The 19,675-nt window shown below is 35.6% G+C and overlaps 1 long non-coding RNA gene across 1 annotated transcript; it reads right to left on the reverse strand.

The window, feature by feature from the left end:
• Positions 1 to 668: 668 nt before the first annotated feature.
• On the reverse strand, positions 669 to 4,202 carry LOC139076059 (uncharacterized). The gene is made up of 3 exons (XR_011527290.1): positions 3,982 to 4,202; positions 2,126 to 2,278; positions 669 to 872 (listed from the first exon to the last, which is right to left on the reverse strand). It is a non-coding gene; the product is annotated as an uncharacterized lncRNA (long non-coding RNA).
• Positions 4,203 to 19,675: the final 15,473 nt, after the last annotated feature.

Raw genomic sequence — 19,675 nt, forward strand, 5'->3', positions numbered from 1 at the left:
GCTCTTCCTTGTATGTGAATTATTAGTTGGGAAAAGAGTAAGATCATCTGCAAAATTTTTCCTTAGTAAATTATATTTTAAAATTAAAGTTTAGGGTTCTTCGATAATACACAAGAGAAACTAACTATGATTGGCCAGAGCCTTGGGCAGTTCCAAGGATCTCACAAATGGTACCTAATGGATAGACTCTTCAGAAGAATGCTTTGGTTTAAAAACACTTCCTTTTTTTGGTGAAGAAGATTGGCCCTGAGCTAACGTCTGTTGCCCATTTTCCTCTTTTTGCTTGAGGAAGAGTGTCCCTAAGCTAACGTCTGTGCCAATCCTCTTCTATTTTGTATGTGGGATGCTGCCAGAGCATGGCTTGATGAGCAGTGTGTAGGTCTGAGCCCAGGATCCGAACCTGCAAACCCCAGGCTACCAAAGCAGAGTATGTGAACTTGACCACTATGCCACCAGGCTGGCCCTGAAAACGCTCCATTTTTATACATTGAGTCTTTCTACTCAAAATGCTTGTTTTGCCTTGGAGCTCCATCAACAAGGAAAAGTATTACAACATTTTTGCATAGCCATTTACTGAGTAACTTTTTTTTTTCGGAACTGTTATAGTTACCTCATTTATTGCATAGCTATAACAACTCTATAGGATGAATAAATATACTTTGCATATTACACAGCATTTAAACAACTTTATTTATTTTCACAGAGTCAGAGAAATGTGAGTAATATTGATTCTCTTTGGAGGAAAAAAAAAGGCTTAAAGAGTTTAAATAATGTTTCTAAGATCATAGGATCAATAAATGGCAAACCAGGATTTCCACTTTGGCTTGAGTCTTTCTTCTATGTCACATGATTTCTTTACATTTGGGCACAGCCTGTTTTCATGGAATTCAGAAGGAAAAGTTAGGATAAAAAATAGACTTTCTCTCTTGATCTTGAAAAAATGATGAAATTAAAAGCAATCTTGCTGCTGTGTTCATTTTTTTATCTCATCTTCAGAATTATGATCTGTATTATGTTATATCTATTTTGCAGGAACATTAACAGTTTTTAAAAAACTGACACAAAATAAAATAGTATAAAAATCTGTATGTTCCAGAGTATAGCTACTAAATCATATTACTGGACATCAAGAGAATGAGATCTACTCCTGATGTGGAACAATATTAACTATTGATTAGTCAAAGTAAGTCACTATAAGCTCATTAATAAAGCCATGCTTTTTTCACACTTGGCCAAGTCTCTTTAGGGAAACTTCTAGATTAAAAATAAATTTTATTATTTTAGCTGAAAGCAAGCCTTACTAAAATCACAGGAATTATATAGTCAATTAGTAATGATAGTCATCTGTAATGCTAGAAATCTCCAAAAGCCAAACTAATATTCTCTATCCAAGCTTATAAGAATATGGGACATCCTCAAATAGTTACTCTCTCTGTGTTTAGCTCTCAAACATTCTTCAAAAGTCAGCTCATCAGGTACCTAAGTATCCTTTTTATTTCACATGATTTTTTCCCATCTGCGATGAGGTAAATTTGGTAACCAATAACTGAACCAATAGTTTCAATAATTTATGTGTCACCTTATTTATTGGGCATCTCACTTATAAACTCATGCTTGGAAATCTCCACCTAATCAACATCATGAGCCTGGTAACCTGTCGTTTTTTAGTTCCCTCCAGGAAATTTTGCACATGTAATTTTCTAAAAAGTTTGTAAGTCAGATGCTTTATTTTGCCATATTATAGAATGATAATTTAATTTTAGCAATTCTTTTATTCATATTTTCAAGCCTCTCATCCTAATAGAGTATTGCTATACTAAAATTATTCTTTTAAATTATAGCATAGTGAGACTCTCTTTAGGATACTTACACACATTAAATCTATTTTCAAAATCTACAGGTACAAATTACAGAATGTCACTGTACAATTAGATGTAAGTGCTTTTTTCACTAATGTAAATTTAAAAAATGCTTAGACTGTTAAGAATGTAAAACTAAACTATTAAATGCAGAGTTATTTGATAATAATATACTGATTTTAAAATTATTAATGAGGCTTTTGAGAAATGAAATAACTACTGGGAATGGGGGTTAAGTGTTTTGAAAAAACAAAATGTTACTTGACCGGAAGTTCTCCCGGCAGCCCTGCTGCATCTTGACGGTCTGTCTGACGTGAGTCAGGTGAGGGACGGAAGTGAGCGCAAGCAGCGGACCACAGAGCAGGATGGCAGGAAGCGTGCACCACAATCGTCCGTGCCAGCCGGGAGAGGAATACAACCTGCAGATGTGAAGGAAAGCGCAGGCACTTTACACGCTGAGGAAGCCTTAGGATTCTCAGTCTCCAAACGTCATTAACAGTTATATTTGATTTTTGTGTTATAAAGTATTTTATGTTCATTGTTTCTTTATTACGTCTTGCTAAGAGTGTTATTTTGCTGTATTTAGAAGACAGGAATTTTGCTGTCTAGTAATATTACAGGAGATTAATTCCACGGAAATTTTAGTGTTTCACTTCCCCGAGATAGTTATTATGTTATTAAATTTAGGTTGTTTCTTAATCCTACAGCTAGTCCTCAAGGAATGTATTATTATCCTCCCTGTAAAGGCTCACATAGGTGAGGTGAATTTCCCTTAGACAAAGTATTAGCAGAACCATTTTCTAAACCCATATTTTTCTGACTGAAGTTTATCTTTTTTGCCATTCATCAAGAGGCAAAACATACTTTGTTTCCAAAACGGAGAATACGTTCAAGCCATGTGCTCTTTTCTATACCTAAAGATTGTGTAATCAACTGACTATCACTATAAAGTGAATCTATCTTCAGTTTTTTTTTTCTCCAGAGGTGGTTTTGCATTCCCTCTCTTCTCTTTCTAGTTTCTTGTTTATGATGCATTTGCAAAATGGCCAAGCGGGCAGTTACACGTGAGTGAAATTGTCTGTCTTATGTGAGATTAAATCTCTAAATTTAATCTAAGTAACACCTTGCTCTGATTTTAGTGGTGCTATTTTTACACTAAAAATCATTAGACACATTTTTGACTATCATAGAAAGGCTGAGTTTGGACAGTCCTTGAAAAAAAAATGTATCTTTGGACTGTCACATTTTTTTCAGTATTTTCTATGGTCCTTCACGTCTTTTTGTCCCAGTCTGTTTCATTCCATGTCACATTTGTCACAGTCTGGTTATCATTTTTTAAATATATTAACCGACTACATTTTTTAAAATATGTTTTGACTCAAAATTCTGAAAGAATGAAAATATAACACTAAAATAAAGTGACAGAGTTGGATTTTAGATGCCTTCCTTGATGCCCCCTCAAACACATCATATAAGTGGCTGCTTAATCTACTAAACTATAAATTTCTTGAGCAAAAGAACTTTATTTGTTTTTGTATAAATCTGTGTGTGTACTCATATATATATATATACACACAGGAGACTATGCACCGCCACATTCACACATATTCTAGCAGGTGCTTGTAAATGTTTTTGAATAAAAATATAATCTATCTTGTCTAACTATCCATAAGACAAGTCCTAATTTGAAACAATTTAAGGAGGACTTTGAGAGCACAGTCAACCATCTACTCTTTCAATATACAAAGCAAATAGTACACTGAGGCACAGAAATATCAGAATAAAATTTACAGGAAAATATTAGAGGTTGAATACCCATAAATCTTTCAGCCAGTTCCACATTGAGATTAAAAATTAAAAAAGCAAACCTAGATTTTACTCAAGCATCCTTCTCGTGCTATTATATCCAGTATTAGTTGCACCATCTAAATTAAAGATAATTAAATTTTTTAGTATAGCAATTTGTTAATAGCACTCATGAGTAAAAAATTATACAAACTGACAAAAGTCAATGCTTTCTTTTGTTATTTCAAAGTTATTCACTAACAGGAGGTTTAAAAAAAAACGTGCAAATGGGAAAACTGTACCAACAAGCTACTATATTTAAATGAAATCTATTTACCTTTTATCCAGTCTGAATAGATGCTTTTTAATTATTGCTAATTGTTTAAGATGCCTTTGCATGCCCCAGAAGATTTAGTCTGAATAAATTTAATTCCTTTAAAATCTCCTTCGGTTACAGGCAAATACAGTAAGAAGCCCCATAGGTATGGCAATAAAATAGTCATAAAGGCAGAAGCATTTAAATGAGTAGAGCAAGGAAGTCTTCCCCAAAAGAGGCAGAAAAGCTATATGGCTGTAGATGCAAGAACCAAACATTGAAACACACAGTTGAAACATTTAAGATGACTGTGAAAAAGGTCTATGTTCACTTGTTAAAGAATGCGCTAGGGCAGACTAAAGCGTCTGAATAGTTCTTTCACAGGTCACAGCGTCCATTCAGCCTGTGGACATTGTTATTACTCGACAGAAATAGATGGGCCTAATTAATATTCTGAACATACCTGGGAGAACATTCTTAAGGAAATCATCCTCTGGTGGTTTGGAAATTAAAAAAAGAAAGACAGAAAACTTAACAGTAAGCATTAAAAATTGGATCTAGATAACAAAGTCAACTGCTCTCAAAGTTTAATGCCAGCTGCAAATAGGCATCTTGTTTGTGTACATTTCTTGGTGTAAATGGCTGTGCCTTGTGAAATAAAGTTCAACAGTAGTTTGAATTTATTAGTAATTATATTCTTGCCATTTCATCAAGTAACAGGCAAAAATCAGCTACAGAAAGTTTGTCACAGTAAACTCTTGCAAATTCATATAGTAGAGAATAATGTAGCAATTTATAAATTTGGTATTTATTAATGTAAAATGCACATAGTGAAAATACAATATCAGAAATACAGTATTTTCAAGAAAAAGTGGATATGTCACTGATCGGAGAAACATCCACCTGCAAAGAATGTTTAAGATCTTTCAAAATGTTTCCTAAATAAATTAATGTAAATATTAATTTTAGTGATGATTAAATTGCTCATATACAGTTGATATAATTAGCTACGACCCTTTCAAATTTTTTTATTTTGAACATTTTACATTTAGAATATCATTTATGCAGGATTAACTATAATTGTATTTTTTTAAAAATTCACTGTTGCAAATAGGTATCTGAAGCCATAATTAATTTTGAAATGTAATAAAAAACAGGGCATGAGAAAAATGTTACGTGCTACTTTTATATTTTCTGAGTATATATGTATACACATATATAACATGGATATTTATATATAAAGGGCATGTATACACACACGTATGACACATACATATACACACATATTAAAGAAAGAACAAAAGATAACACTATAAAATACTTAATAAAACAAAATAAAAGTACTTATTGAAGAATTCAGTTCTTAAAGTAGCTATCCTATTTAACTACCTGCATTTAACAAAGTAATTCATTCTGAAATGGGAGTCAAGTGTCTAGTGCACAAACCTAATACAGTACATATAAAACAAAATCCCTATTGAAATGAGTGGAGCCATTCATCGCCGAGACACAAAAAACCGTACTTTCTTTGACTTGCTACTTTAAAGCCCCTTGATAGCATTTTCCCTTTTTATGGTGCTTTAGGTATAGATGCTTCTCCCCTCAAAAATGAAAAAGACTACAAGTAGCAAATACCTAAATATGTAACAGATGCATAAGTGCTCCTCGGGATAAATAGCTTATGGACAATTAACTGTCATCGTATCCTTGCCTCCATTTCCACTCGCTCCTGTAGTGTACACCGGTGGCGTATTAGGAACATAACCAAAGCGGTAACACAAATTCTAGGTTCAAAGGTAACCTATGAAAATCTGCTCGTTACTTCTTGAGAGTTCCTTATGAAAAGAAGAATGAGCAATGTAGAAACAAAGCAGTGCGTGCATATCATTCAAGAGACCACTTGTAAAGAATCTCATCTTATATTTTTGTCTAGTTGTAAGTATATTTCACATTGGACGATCAAAAGAGGGTTTCACACCACTTCAAAAGGTGTTAAATGCAACAGGTGGTCCTTATTTGGATTCTGATTCAAACAAACAAAACCAACTATAAAAAAATTATGAAAACAATCAAAGAAATTTGAACACATTGAATATTTGGTGATATTAAAAATTATTTTTTTCCAGTTGTGGGAATGACATTGTGATTTCAGGGTTTTTTTTTAAAAGTATTTATTGATGAAACGATGTACCATCTGGAATTCCTTCAAAATAATTGGAGTGATAATTAGAAAGTGGGTGGACATAATGTGGTCATTTTAAAATATGTTCAAAAATTCTTCAACACTCCTCCCTTCAAGATGTGGAGCTTGATTCCTCTCTCCTTGCGTGTGGGCTGAATGTAGTGACTGACTTCTAACAAAGTGAGTATGCAGAAGTGACAATTTCCAACCTGAAGCTATAGGAGGGATTGTGACTTCCTCTTTGCCCTCTCTCTTGCATCTCTTGCTCTGTGGGGAAACAGTGGCCATGTCGCGAGGACGTTCCAGCAGCCTTATGTGGTGTGTAAATGGGCCTTCCTGCCAAGAACCCTGGAGGAGCTGAGGCCTCCTGCCAATAGCCGTGTGACAGCATCCCCTTGCAGGTGGATCCTGTGGCCCTGGTTATCCTGCAGATGCCCGCAGTCCAAGTCAACATCTTCTCCGCAACTTTATGAGTGACTCTCAGGACCACCCAGCTAACCTGCTCCTCAATTTCTGACCTGCAGAGACTATGATGATACATTTTTATTGTTTTAAGCTACTAGGTGGTGGTGGTGGTTGTTTTGCAACAATAGATAACTAACAAAGTGTCTGCGAATTCAGATTCTCTGTCGAGTTTTTGATGCTGGCTAATGAAATCAGGAAGGGCTGTAATATTTTATCTACCTTCATGTATAGTTTAATAACTCTATAACATAATTTTTTTTTTCCTTTGCTAAGGGAGATTTGCCCAGAACTAAAATCCATGCCAGTCTTCCTTTATTTTGCTAATGGGTCATGGCCACAGCTGAGCCCAGGGCCGCTGAAGTGGAGCGCCCTGAACTTAACCACTAGGCCACAGGGCCGACCCCTAAAATATAACTTTTTAAAACTCATTTTCATTTTTCTTTATTTTTTAAGGATGTAGTTTAAGTGTAAATTATTGACATTTTAGCTAAAATGTAGGAACTTCTAGTTTTTCTTTAAAAAAAGACCTGTCAAACCCCTTTGCTAATTTTTTCTCCACTGCTACTTAGATATGTTTGGATTATCCTCACCATCTTCCAGTGACTTTCCAAGATATAAATATTAATGGAAAAACCAAACTAACAACAACACATAGGGCTGTAAAATAGAGACAACACTAAGATGCAGCTTGGGGAAGCGACTTCAGGACCTCGCACATCGCAGTGTCCCCCCAGTGAGGCTGCTCTATGAGTAAAACGGGGTGATTTCTGTCAGGTAAGACCTCTTGAGCTCTGACTGTAGCAAAGCAAGACTATAACTATTGAAAAGATATTATCTTTAAAGGTTGCCGTGATATGATTACCTAAATCTCTATCTCAAATGAAAACAATCGTGAATATATATTTAATAGCCTTGAACTAAGTGCTAAATGAAATTGCAATACATTTTAACTTAGGGAAAACAGAGTTTGTTTGTTTGTTATTTCACAGAAGGAATTCTAAAGGGATTAATATCGAAAGTGTTGAGTCTTTGGCTTTTAACAATGTAAGTTCTGCATATCATATTAAGTAGAATGTATATGTGTATACTTTCTATCAACCATAATCAGACATTTAAAGGAAAATAATACTTATTAAATACGTACCATGTTTGATACATTTTAGTATATTGATTTCTCATATTTTCCCTGTGAATTCTTTGCTTTTTTCACATTTAAAGAGAAAGAAAGAAAACTTAAGAGGTAAATTCTCTTGCCAGGATTGCACAATTAAAATGAGTGGTTTCCGATTTCAGATTTGAGCTTGCCTGAATGTAAATCTTCAAATCACATGGGGTACCACAGTGGGCCTGGCACAGTGCTCTGTGCCCTGTGGACAGAAAAGAGACCACCACAAAGCTTCTGCCCCCAGTGTACATTTAAATTTTAAGAAAACAGCGCATTAAATGAAAATTATCAGGACATGAAGATATCAGTGGTTTACTGCGTGGGACTGCTATAAGTCAACTGGAAATCTGCAGGAATTAGGGACGTGTGTGGTCAGCAGCAGTTGGAGAAATTTTCATGAAGGGGGTGAGATTCTAGGTAAATTTTGGATTTGAAAAAATCTTTATAATTTAGATAAACAGAGGGCAGCATATGGATGTTATTGGTTAACATAATCCCCTTGCCCAGGCAGCTTTCATTGGAGGAACTTCATATGAGAGCTCTAACGGAGACGTTTAAGAGAAAGTCAGCTGTTGTCCTCCTCATACTTTTTTCCTTTTTCGCCTCTTCCTGTTGGAATGCAGATGTGCTAATGGCTGCCTACAGAACGTCCAGAGCATCGGGATCACCTCATAGGGCTGCTCAACCAGCACCAGCATCTGCTCCTCCAAGGCTTCAGGCTTCCTTTTGTGTAACAACCCCCCTCCCCACTCAGTATTTGTTCAAAGTGCCACAGCTGGGTTATCTATTACTCGTTGCCACAAACCTTCCAACAGATACGGAAGGATGCACGATATTCCAGGTAAGAGAAACACCACTGAAAATGAACTCTCCTTGGGCATAAAAAGCTTAAGCTTTCTATAAATGATAGCATTTGAATTTAATTTAGTCTGATTCCAAGTCTAATCTTTGAGCAATAAATTCTGATGGAGTGACTAAGAGAATTAGGTCCCATGTTTTCATCATCTCCACATAATAGTTTCTGAGATCATTCACTGAAAAATAGGGTAGAATGAAGATTATGAGGTTGTGTGGAAAGAAGTCCTGAATAACCTCTATTTGGAATGTTAGTGGAACCCCGTGAAAGGAAATAAAAGGCTGGGTGAGCACCCGGGGAGGTCAGTCAGAATTGAGTAAACCAGTACTTATTACTCTTGAGAATTAAGTTCTGTGCTCAACGTGGTGATTTGGTTTAAATCAGTTTTGTGGGATTTCCTGATTTCTGATACATTTGGAAGGAACAGATGGCGATATTAAAATTAGTTTATATAAAGTATGAAGGAAAAACATGATCTGGGCTTTCCAGTTTAAGAGATTGATAATATTAGCACTTCTGACAAATGAAGTTATTTGAAAGGAGTGTTTGCCTTGCTGGGAGAGAGATAATGTGTCTGCTGGGTGTATTGCCTTTGAGTACCCCTGACATGGACTAGTCGTGTAGGCTACTGAGATTGGGCACAGAGACAAAGGCGGTGGGTTGTGAACGGAGTTCTACATTTAGAAGTAATCAGGAAAAACAATAAAAGCTATAAAAGTGATTGACTCAATAAGACTGCTAAGCTGAAATTACAGGTATCAAAACAGAAACGTGAGCTTCCGCAAGAGGAAGGCGGCAGAGTAAGGGAAGAAAACCATGAATAGAGATAGAGAAGGGGAGTCAGCAGGTGAGTGTCAAGAAAGCTGAGGGAGACTGGTTTTGACTCAGGCAAGGAAGACCCTGTGTTAGAAGGCTCTGGGGACCTGGAGGAGAGCAGCGCGGGTCGAGCTGAGGGTGGTAAAGAGCCTGCGTTCCAGGAGTTAGGTAATAAACGTAAGGAGAGAGAATAGAGAATGTTTAGCAGAATTTGTGAGAGTGAAAACTTCTAGCTCTGTCCCCAAAATGAGCCAGTTCCAAAAAGCACATGTGAGGGACAGACCTGACGTTTCAGGAGCATGGAAGAGGTCTATTCTCATTGTGGCCGCTGGTGGAGGGTGCAGACCCTGAAGGCATAAGCTCCTTTTGGTTTAACAATTTAAAATAATATCTTTACAATCCTTTGCTTTGTTTCTCTGTGATAATTGCTTTTGAACATTGGAAAAAAATGTGTGAACACTTTTGAGTTGCACAGTTGCACAAAGATTATAAAAAACTATTTTCCTCACTTTATAATAATTGACCTGAATGCGTTAAGGCACAGAAAGTTGCAAATATTCAGCTCTTAATGAAAAAGTTTCTTTGTCCTTTTGAAAATCAAACAGAAGTTTTTATAATGCGTTTAGACAGAAAAATGTCTTTTGTTCACAGAAGAACTTTTAAGTGTAGTTTTACACTTATGCTGTTGGATGCAATTTTATGAAATATAATTATTCTTTGCTCTCTACATTCTAATCATTACAGTACAGCACCAGAAAGCTGCAGAACCTCATCCTGTTATCACGGCTCCACACAAAAATGCCTTTATGGGATTATGTACAATAATCTGATTTTAAAATAATGCCACTACTTTCTCCCAGGATCTATGCAGGAAGTAGTCATGAACAAAATATCTACCTTAAATCTTAAAATAAAGACAAATAATAAAATGACTAAAAAAATGGATCCTATGCCTTATGCTATTTATTATCTTTTATTTAAGATTCACATGATTAATTCTTCTTGGGAGGCTCATACTAAGAAAACAGATAAAAGGAAAAAGTAAAATCATTAAAACAGTGATAATCGTGTGTTTTCAGGCTGAGTTTCTTAAGACAAAAAAACGTAGACCATCTCTTTTTGTCCAATAAGAGCTCTATAAACCACATTGTTCCTCTTTTCCCTTGGTTCTCAGGAAGCTCAAATAGAAATTTTTTGGAAGAGCCTCGAATAGATTATTTTTTTCTGGCATAATTATTTCTCTATTCTGTTTCACTGCTTGGCTTTTCTGTTCTTTCTCATATTTTCTTGGGTTACCATTCTATATCTTCTTTAATGTCACCAGTTTTCTTATATCCTATTTGGAAGCAGAACATAAATGATAAATAATGAATCATATCATTGTCAAATCACACTAAACATCAATAAATAAACACATTTTAAGGGAAATAGTAAGATAAATTAAAAAAAATTAACTAGCCTTAAGTTAAAATTGCAGATTTAAATACCATTGTTATTTAAATGAATTTACCTGAATGTTGAAATCAGCTTTATTACTGGAATTTACTCACATTACCGTTAAAATAATATGTAGTCAAAAAGAGAACAGAATAAATTATTAATTAGAAATGCTCTAGATTGTATAAGGCATGAAATGAAAATTGGTGATATCAATTAAGAAGCAGAAATTCCCCACTTCCACAAGACTAGAAACCAACTTCTTACCCTGACTGTGCCACTGACAAGTTAGCTGACACAGACCACGTCTTGGCCTTTTGAGATTTCAGTTTTCTCATCGGTAAATGAATACATTTGACTTAGTAGGGTTTCTTCCAACTCTAAGACTTCTTTCCTGGAATCTTTTTCTTTTTTTTGAGGAAGATTAGCCCTGAGCTAACATCTACCGCCTATGCTTCTCTTTTTGCTGAGGAAGACTGGCCCTGAGCTAACATCCATGCCCATCTTCCTCTACTTTATATGTGGGATGCCTTCCACAGCGTGGCTTGACTATTGGTGTGTAGGTCCATACCCAGGATCCAAACCAGTGAACCCCAGGCTGCTGAAGCAGAACATGTGAACTTAACTGCTGAGCCACCAGGCTGGCCTCTTTCCTGGAATGTTTTTAAAGTCTTTATATTTCAGATGTATGATCTATTTTTGTTTTGTTTTGTTTTGTCTTGTTTTACTGGATATGATAATGGATTGGGGGAGGCAAAAAATTGCACAGAAATCACACTGGAAAAAAAATAACATAGATATCTCTGTTTTTCTGGCATTTCTTTTGAAAGAATATGCTTATAACACTACAGTAAACTTAAGCTAGAAATGTTTAACTTCCAAAAGTTTGTGATATTTTAAAGAACAAGTAGTACTTAAAACCAGTTGCGTTTTCCATAAAAGGTAGGGGCTGGAATCTTTTCAGAGCACTTATGATTTTGGCATCTTACAAAGTTGCATTTGGTTTGCTAAGTTCTGTGGATAACGTGTCACATGAACACTTTCTTTCAGAATTTCAACACACTTACCCCAATGGGAATCAGGAAAATGGAATTCGATGGAAATGAAAGCTACATATTTTAACACCATTCTTCACTTTTTCTCTGAATTTCCAAAAAGGCTTGATTCTAATCTGATTTGTGTTTAGGGCAATTTGAGAGCGAGTTTACTGGATTGCCCATCTCCATTTCAGACTGACAGCTGGAGGGCATTCAACAACCACAGACCTAAGGCAGCAAAGTAAAACTACAACTGGACGGAAACCAAGAAGTTTGCATCAGTAAAATTTCCATTTTACTTTACCAGTTGGCTTGGCTTCTTGTTTATGTTCTGTTTCAAGTATTTGAGGGTGGTTTCTTCCCCTTGCGTTTTATAAGCTTTGTACTTATTTAGAATAGTTTTATCTACCTCTGGCAAAGGAGTGGAATCCAAGAGTACAATATCATTTTGGCTGAAATACTAAAGAGAGCTGGGAAAATCAACAGGTTTTATAACATCTCCCTGACACCATCAGACTGTAGGGCCTTTCCTAATAACAATGTACATTTAATTATAACATTTTGGTTCCACGAACATTTTTTTACTATCTTCTAATCTGCTGACCTAGTTGTAGAGAAACTGAGGCGTGCTTCAATGGAAAAAGAAAGTCACCACTTAGAAACACTAACATAGATCTTAGACCAGTTATCGAAGTAATCGACTCAGTCTCTACAGCTGCAAAATTGATATGCTCCAAATGTTAAATTAATTTATACAACAGCTATTCAAAAGCTCCTCCTGAGTTTTGCTTATTTTTCTGGGAAAAATAATGTCACCGTTAGCATCACAAAGATGATTAACAGGAAAAATCAACAAAACCAAAAGTTGGTTCTTCGAAAAGGTCAACAAAATTGGCAAACCTTTAGCTAGGCTAAGAAAAAAGGAGAGAAGATGCAAATAACCAAAATCAGAAATGCATGTGGGAACTTTATTACCAATCTTACAGAAACTAAAAATGGAATTAAGAAAATAGTGAACAATTGTACACCAACAAATTTAATAATCTAGATTAAAAAAACAAATTTCTAGAAACACACAAATTACCAAACTGACTCAAGAAGAAATAGAAAATCTTAACAGACATAAAACAAGAGATGAATGCAGTAATTAAAAACCTCCCCACAAAAAGTTCAAGACCAGACAACTTCATTGCTGAATTCTACCAGACATTTAAAGAAGAATGAACACCAAACCTCCTCAAACTCTTCCAAAACAAGAAGAGGTGGAAGGAATACTTCCTAGCATATTCTATGCGGCCAGCATTACCTTGACACCAAAGACAAAGATATCACAAGAAAAAAAAAACTATAGAGCAATCTCCCTTCTGAATATTGAGGCAAAAATTCTCAACAGAATACCTGCAAACCAAATCCAACAGCACATTAAAAAGGTTGTAAATCATGACCAACTGGGACTTACCCCAGGAATATAAGAATGGTTGAACATAAGAAAACAAATTAATGTAATACACCATATACTCAGAACAAAGAGGAAGAAATTGCCACGTGGTCATCTCAATTGATACAGCAAACATCTGAAAAATTTCAATACCCTTTTATGATAAAAATGCTCAGCAAAGTGAGTATAGAAGGGAATTTCCTAACATAGGACATTGATGAAAATCCACAGCTAATAACATATTCAGTGGTGAAGGCTGAAAGCTTTACCACCAAGATCTGAAAGAAGAAAAGGGTGTCCACTTTCACCACTGCCATTCAACATTGTAACAGAAGACCTACTCTGGGTGCTTAGGCAAGAAGAAGAGCTAAAGGTATCCAAACCGGAAAGGAAGAAGTAAAACGACCTCTATTTGCAGACAGCATGATTCTGTACGGAGAAAATCTTAAAGAATCACAAAAATACAACTAGAACCAATCAAAGTTGCAGGGTACAAGATCAGCATACAAAAATCAGGCATGTTTCTATACACCAGCAATGAATAATTCAAAAAGGAAATTAAGAAAACAATTCAGGGGCTGGCCTGGTGGTGTAGCAGTAAAATTTGCGCACTCTACTTTGGTGGACCAGGGTTTACTGCTTTGGATCCTGAGCACGGACCTATGCACTGCTCATCAAGCCATGCTGTGGCAGGTGTCCTACATATAAAGTAGAGGAGGATGGGCACAGATATTAGCTCAGGGCTAATCTTCCTCAAAAGAAAGAAAGAAACAAAATAATTCAATTTATAAAAGAACTAAAAAAATAAAATACCTAGGAATAAATTTAACCAAGAAGTGAGATTTGTGCACTGAAAACTACAAAAAAAAATTGAAAGAAATTAGGGAAGACCTAATTAAATAGAAAACCATCAAATGTTCGTGGATTGAGATTGCTAAAATGGCAATTCTCCCCTAAATAATCTACTGATTCACTGCAATCTCTTTTCTGCAGAAATGGAAAGACCTATAATCCAAATCATATTGAATTGCGACGGACCCTAAATCGCTAAACACAATATTTAAAAAAAAAAAAAAAACTTGGAGAACTCACATTTTTTATTTGAAAACTTACTATAAGGCTACAGTAATCAAAAGAATGTGATACTGGAATAAAGATAGACATATAGACTAATGGAACAGAATAGAGTCCAGAGATAAACCCAGTATCTATGCTCCATTGATTTAGACAAAGACGTCAATTCTTTGTCTAAACAGAAGAGACCATTCTATTTGGAAAGTGTAATCTCTTCAACAAATGGTGCTAGAATAAATGGATAACCATGTGCTAAAGAATGACGCTGGACCTCTTCTTCAATCCACATATAAAAATTAACTCAAAATCCATCAACTACCTAAATATAAGAGCTAAAACTATAAATTAGAATAAAACATCTCCATGACCTGAGATTTGACAATAGATTCTTAGATTTGACATCAAAAGTACAAGCAACAAAAGAAAAAAATAGATAAATTAGACTTCACAAAAATTAAAAACTTTTGGGGCCGGCCCAGCGGCGTAGTAGTTAAGTTCGCACGCTCTGCTTTAGTGGCCTGTGGTTTGTGGGTGCAGATCCTAGGCACAGACCTACCCACAGCTCATCAAGCTACACTGAGGTGGTGTCCCACATACAAAAAAATAGAGGAAGATGGCACAGATGTTAGCTCAGACCCAATCTTCCTCACACACACACACAAAAATTAAAAATATTTGAGCATCAAACATTATCAAGAAAATAATAAGACAACTTATGGAAAGGTTTAATATCTAGAATGCATAAAAAACACTTAACAATGCAACAACAAAAGACAAACAACTCAATTAAAAATGGGCAATGGACCCGACTAGACATTTCTACAACATTGTGACAAAAAGCACATGAAAAGGTGTTCAACTTCATTGGTCATTAATGAAATGTAAATCAAAATCACAATGAGAAACCATTTCACACTCACTAGGAGAGCTATAATCAGAAAACCAAAAAATAAGTAGTGGCAAGGAGGCAGAGAAATTGGGACCTTCATTTATTACTGTGGAAAACAGTTCACCAGTTGCTCAAAAATTTAAGCATAAATTACCATATGACCCAACAATTCTACCCCTAGGTATACATCTGAAAGAAATGAAAACATATGTCCACAAGGAAACTTGTACAGAAATGTTTATAGCAGCATTATTCATAATAGATAAACATGTCCATCAACCCAAATGCCCATCAATAGATGAATGCATAAATAAATATACACGTGATCTAGCTATAGAAAGGGGATGAAGTATTGTTACATGTTACAACTTGGATGAACCTCAAAAACATTGGGTTAAGTGAAAGAAGCCAGACACGAAAGTACAAATGTTATATGACTCCTTTTATACAAAATATACAGAATAGGCAAATTCATAGAGACAGAAAACACGTTAATAGTTGCCAGGGGATAGAAGGAGGAGATTTGGGAAATGATTGCTTTCAGGCTACGGGGTGTTCTTCCAAGGTGATGAAAAAGTTTTAAAACTTGAGAAAAGTGCTAGTTGCATAACTTTGTGAATGCATTAAATGCCACTGAATTGCACATATTAAAATGGTTAATTTTATCTTATGTGGATTTCACCTCAACAAAAAAAGTAAAAAATAATAGAACCTACTTCATATGGATGTTTTGAGGACCAAATGAAATAACGCATGCACCCTACTTTAGCATAGTGCTTGGATCATAAAAAGCACTCCATAAATGTTCCCTAGAATAAGAATAATTGTTGTTTTATCTTCTTTATTGATGCTAACCCTGTCTCAATCGATATTTTAATCAAAAATTTGGCTAAGGATATAGAAGACTTGTGTGGATATATGGATGGCCCAAAGTCCAATGTAATCGCTAATGTGTTGGGTGGCGGAATCATGGATTAAGAGCTCTTAACAGACTGAAAAAGCATGGTAAATCTGGAGCTAAAAGTAGGAATTCACTTTCTTAAGATTCAAAATATTACCGGTGGAAGAAAACTAACAAGTGTAAATATATAAAAGATGTGATGATTTGGTAACAACATACTCTAAAGAATCATCATATGACATCAATTTGTCATATGTCTATCAAAAAACCTATTGCAGTCCTTGGCTTCATTAATTAATATGGAGAATCCATATGGAGGTAAGCATTAGTTTCTCCTAGTTCTGCCCTGGTCCAGACCCCGTCCGAAAGGCTGTGCTCATATCTGGACAGCACACTTATGAAAGATTTTTATGGACTGGAACATGTTAAAAATAGTGTAAAACATGATTTTGTTAGGCCCGGAATTTTGCCACAGAAGGACAAATTTTTAAAAATTAAGGATGATTATTGCAGAAAAATCAAAACATGGTTTTATAAAATTGGTGTCATCTTTTTATATATGTAAAGTTCATTTTGTGAAAGATTAGTCTGTGTAACTCCACAGGTGTAGTAAGAGACATGGGTAAAAATAAGAAAGAAAAAAGACATATGATTAACATGAGAAGGAAAAATCTAAAATTCATCATTGCTCCCACATCTGGTATCTTATGCATCAACAGCTTCTTATCACCAGAAATAATTCGGCAGTGGCTATAGAATGCATATCAGGGAAGATATGGTTGGTAAGCATAGAACTTTGGATATACTACCAACCCCAAATATATTACCTTGGTCTGTGTTACCTTGGCCAATTTACATAACCTCCTTAAGCATCCATTTTTTTCCCACTGTAAAATTAGACAATCTACTTTACAAATTAATTTTTTTAAAGTACCTATAAAAAAGATAGGATCTGATATCTGACATAATAACACTCAGGAAATATGACCTCTTATTATTTCAACCTTGCATATAATGAGGACAAGATATCCTGTAAAATGGCATCCAAGTTGATGACACATCCAGACAACTGAAAGGAGATAAAACTACATCACCAACAGTGGCAATGCAGCTCTCATCTTTAGTGATAATTAAATTACTCGCATGTTTGAAACTATTTTGTTCACGATCCTTTCCTTCAGGGAATGAGAACCAACAGATAATTTGCCTTGGTAGGTCCTTATCCAAATGAAGCAAGATCTGAACTGCAGATTATCCAAATCTGGATAGTGATGTGCACATACAACTCACTAACTTTACTTAGAGTAGACTGGCCTATGGTGAACAATGTTAGGACCCCTCCTCTGGCAGATACTCAACACTGTGTCTTAAAGTTGTCATCAGCTTCCTGTTTGTTGAATGTGATTTTACGAAATCTATAAAAACATGTCAAGAACTACTCTTGGATTTTAACTCTGTGTATGCAGTTGTAGACTATGGGGGTGTTTTAAGGCTTTCAAGAGTCCCAACAGCCAAAGGATATCTTTATTCTTTGTAACACATGCTTCCTATTGTTCTCTTCCCCATTTACTTCTTCATTTTCTTGTCTCCTCATCATCTAGCCACCCTAGAACGTTTCAATGTGTTTGCTTATATTGTTGACTTTGTGTTATGATTCTCTAAGCTCTGGAGAGGAGTTAGGAAAAGATTTTATCTGATTTCATTTATTATTTATTTCCCAGTATTGTAAAATTAATATTTAAATTTTCTATTCATGTTTATAAAAGATCTGGATGCCCTCAGAGAAAGACATGCCAGAAAGCGGGTCTCGTATCCTAGAGCATCTTTCCTAAAGGTTAGTGATAGCCACATTGTCAAGAGATATGGCAAAATATCACAAACTCTACTAACTAAAAGCTCTACCACAAAGTTCCAAGGAGGACGGTCGTCCCTCTACTGAGCGTGAAATCACCCGCCATGTGCATGCTGGCAATAATTCAGATGTGGAGCAAGGCATGAAGTGGGATGAAGTCATTAGAGTCTGTGGCTAAAGCCTGTAGAGTTCTGTGGAAAGGGTGCTTCTGGAGACAGGATGTTATTCTGTCCTTCCTGAGAGGCAGTTCTACTATCCTCCTAGGATCTAGAATCATCCTGAGAAAATCATAAGGGAATTTGTGTTACAAAGTTTCCCTTCATCTTTCCACTATCACATTCTTTTATACTGTTTTACTATAACAGGTTCTAAAATCCTGTTTTCTTCATTTCTTTTCCACATATGACTTTCCTTCTCTACTCTGGACAAGTCACGATTGGTCTTGATCTCTTACTTGCTAGATAGAGTCTTCACGACTAATAATCTTTATATCCCAGCACCCGGTATGATGCCTGGGACATAGTAATTATCCAATAAATACTAATGGATTGTCATTAAGTATTAGATAGTTGGCCTGAATATGTCCTCTTTTTCTTTTCAGAATAGATTTCCCAAATGTTACTAGTCAACAAATTACTAATGACAGTAAATATTGAATAAGGTGATGCTACAGGGATTTCAAAGAGGTTCTTCCTCCGACTTTAAGGAAATTGTTTAAAAAATAAAAATACAACTAAATTATGAAATAAAATTTAACTTTGTCAAAAAAATAATTCCTATGGTTTAATGCTTTAAACCAAAACTAGATCAATACTGAAAAACATTAGAAGAGGTCTTTACAGGATATAAACAATTAAAGTTCAAATGTAAAGGGGTGCTAGAGGCTGGCCCCATGGCCGAGTGGTTAAGCTCAGGTGCTCTGCTTCAGCAGCTAGAGTTTCACTGGTTAGGATCTTGGGCGCAGACCCAGCACTGCTCATCAGGCCATGCTGAGGCGGTGTCCCACATGCCACAACTAGAAGGACCCACAACTAAAATATACAACTATGTACTGGGGAGCTTTGGGGAGAAGAAGGAAAAATAAAATCTTTAAAAAAAAAAAGTAAAAGGGTACTATTGTAATTTCATGTAATGTGATTGAAATGTATCGTTAATAGCTATCATTGGAAGTGCAAGAGGGAGACTAGAGTTACAGAGAACACTTCAAATAGAACACCTGAGCTTTAAAGGATTGGTAGGTATGACATTAGAATGCAGAATGGGTACAGGATTATAAATGAGGGAATGAGCAAAAGTTCTAAAGAGGTATAATGAATGCTTAGAAAATAAGATATAACAGGACAAATAAAGGATTCCTCAAATGCCTGTATCTTAGAAACATCTACTTTTTGGTTTTAATTATGGCAAAAATGGATATCTTAAGAATATTTGCATGTGAGGATACTCCTCCTCTGGCCTTCCTTGCTGGAAAATGAGCTGAGGAACCAACAGGACCAGCTACTCTAATCTGGACCGGGAAATGGGAAAGTGGCAAAGACTGGGGTAGGTTTCTTAATCCCTCTCCTTGCAGGAGAAAAACTTGTCAAAGTGGTGACATGAAGGA

Source organism: Equus przewalskii, chromosome 15, assembly GCF_037783145.1.
Source record: "Equus przewalskii isolate Varuska chromosome 15, EquPr2, whole genome shotgun sequence".
Taxonomy (NCBI): domain Eukaryota; kingdom Metazoa; phylum Chordata; class Mammalia; order Perissodactyla; family Equidae; genus Equus; species Equus przewalskii.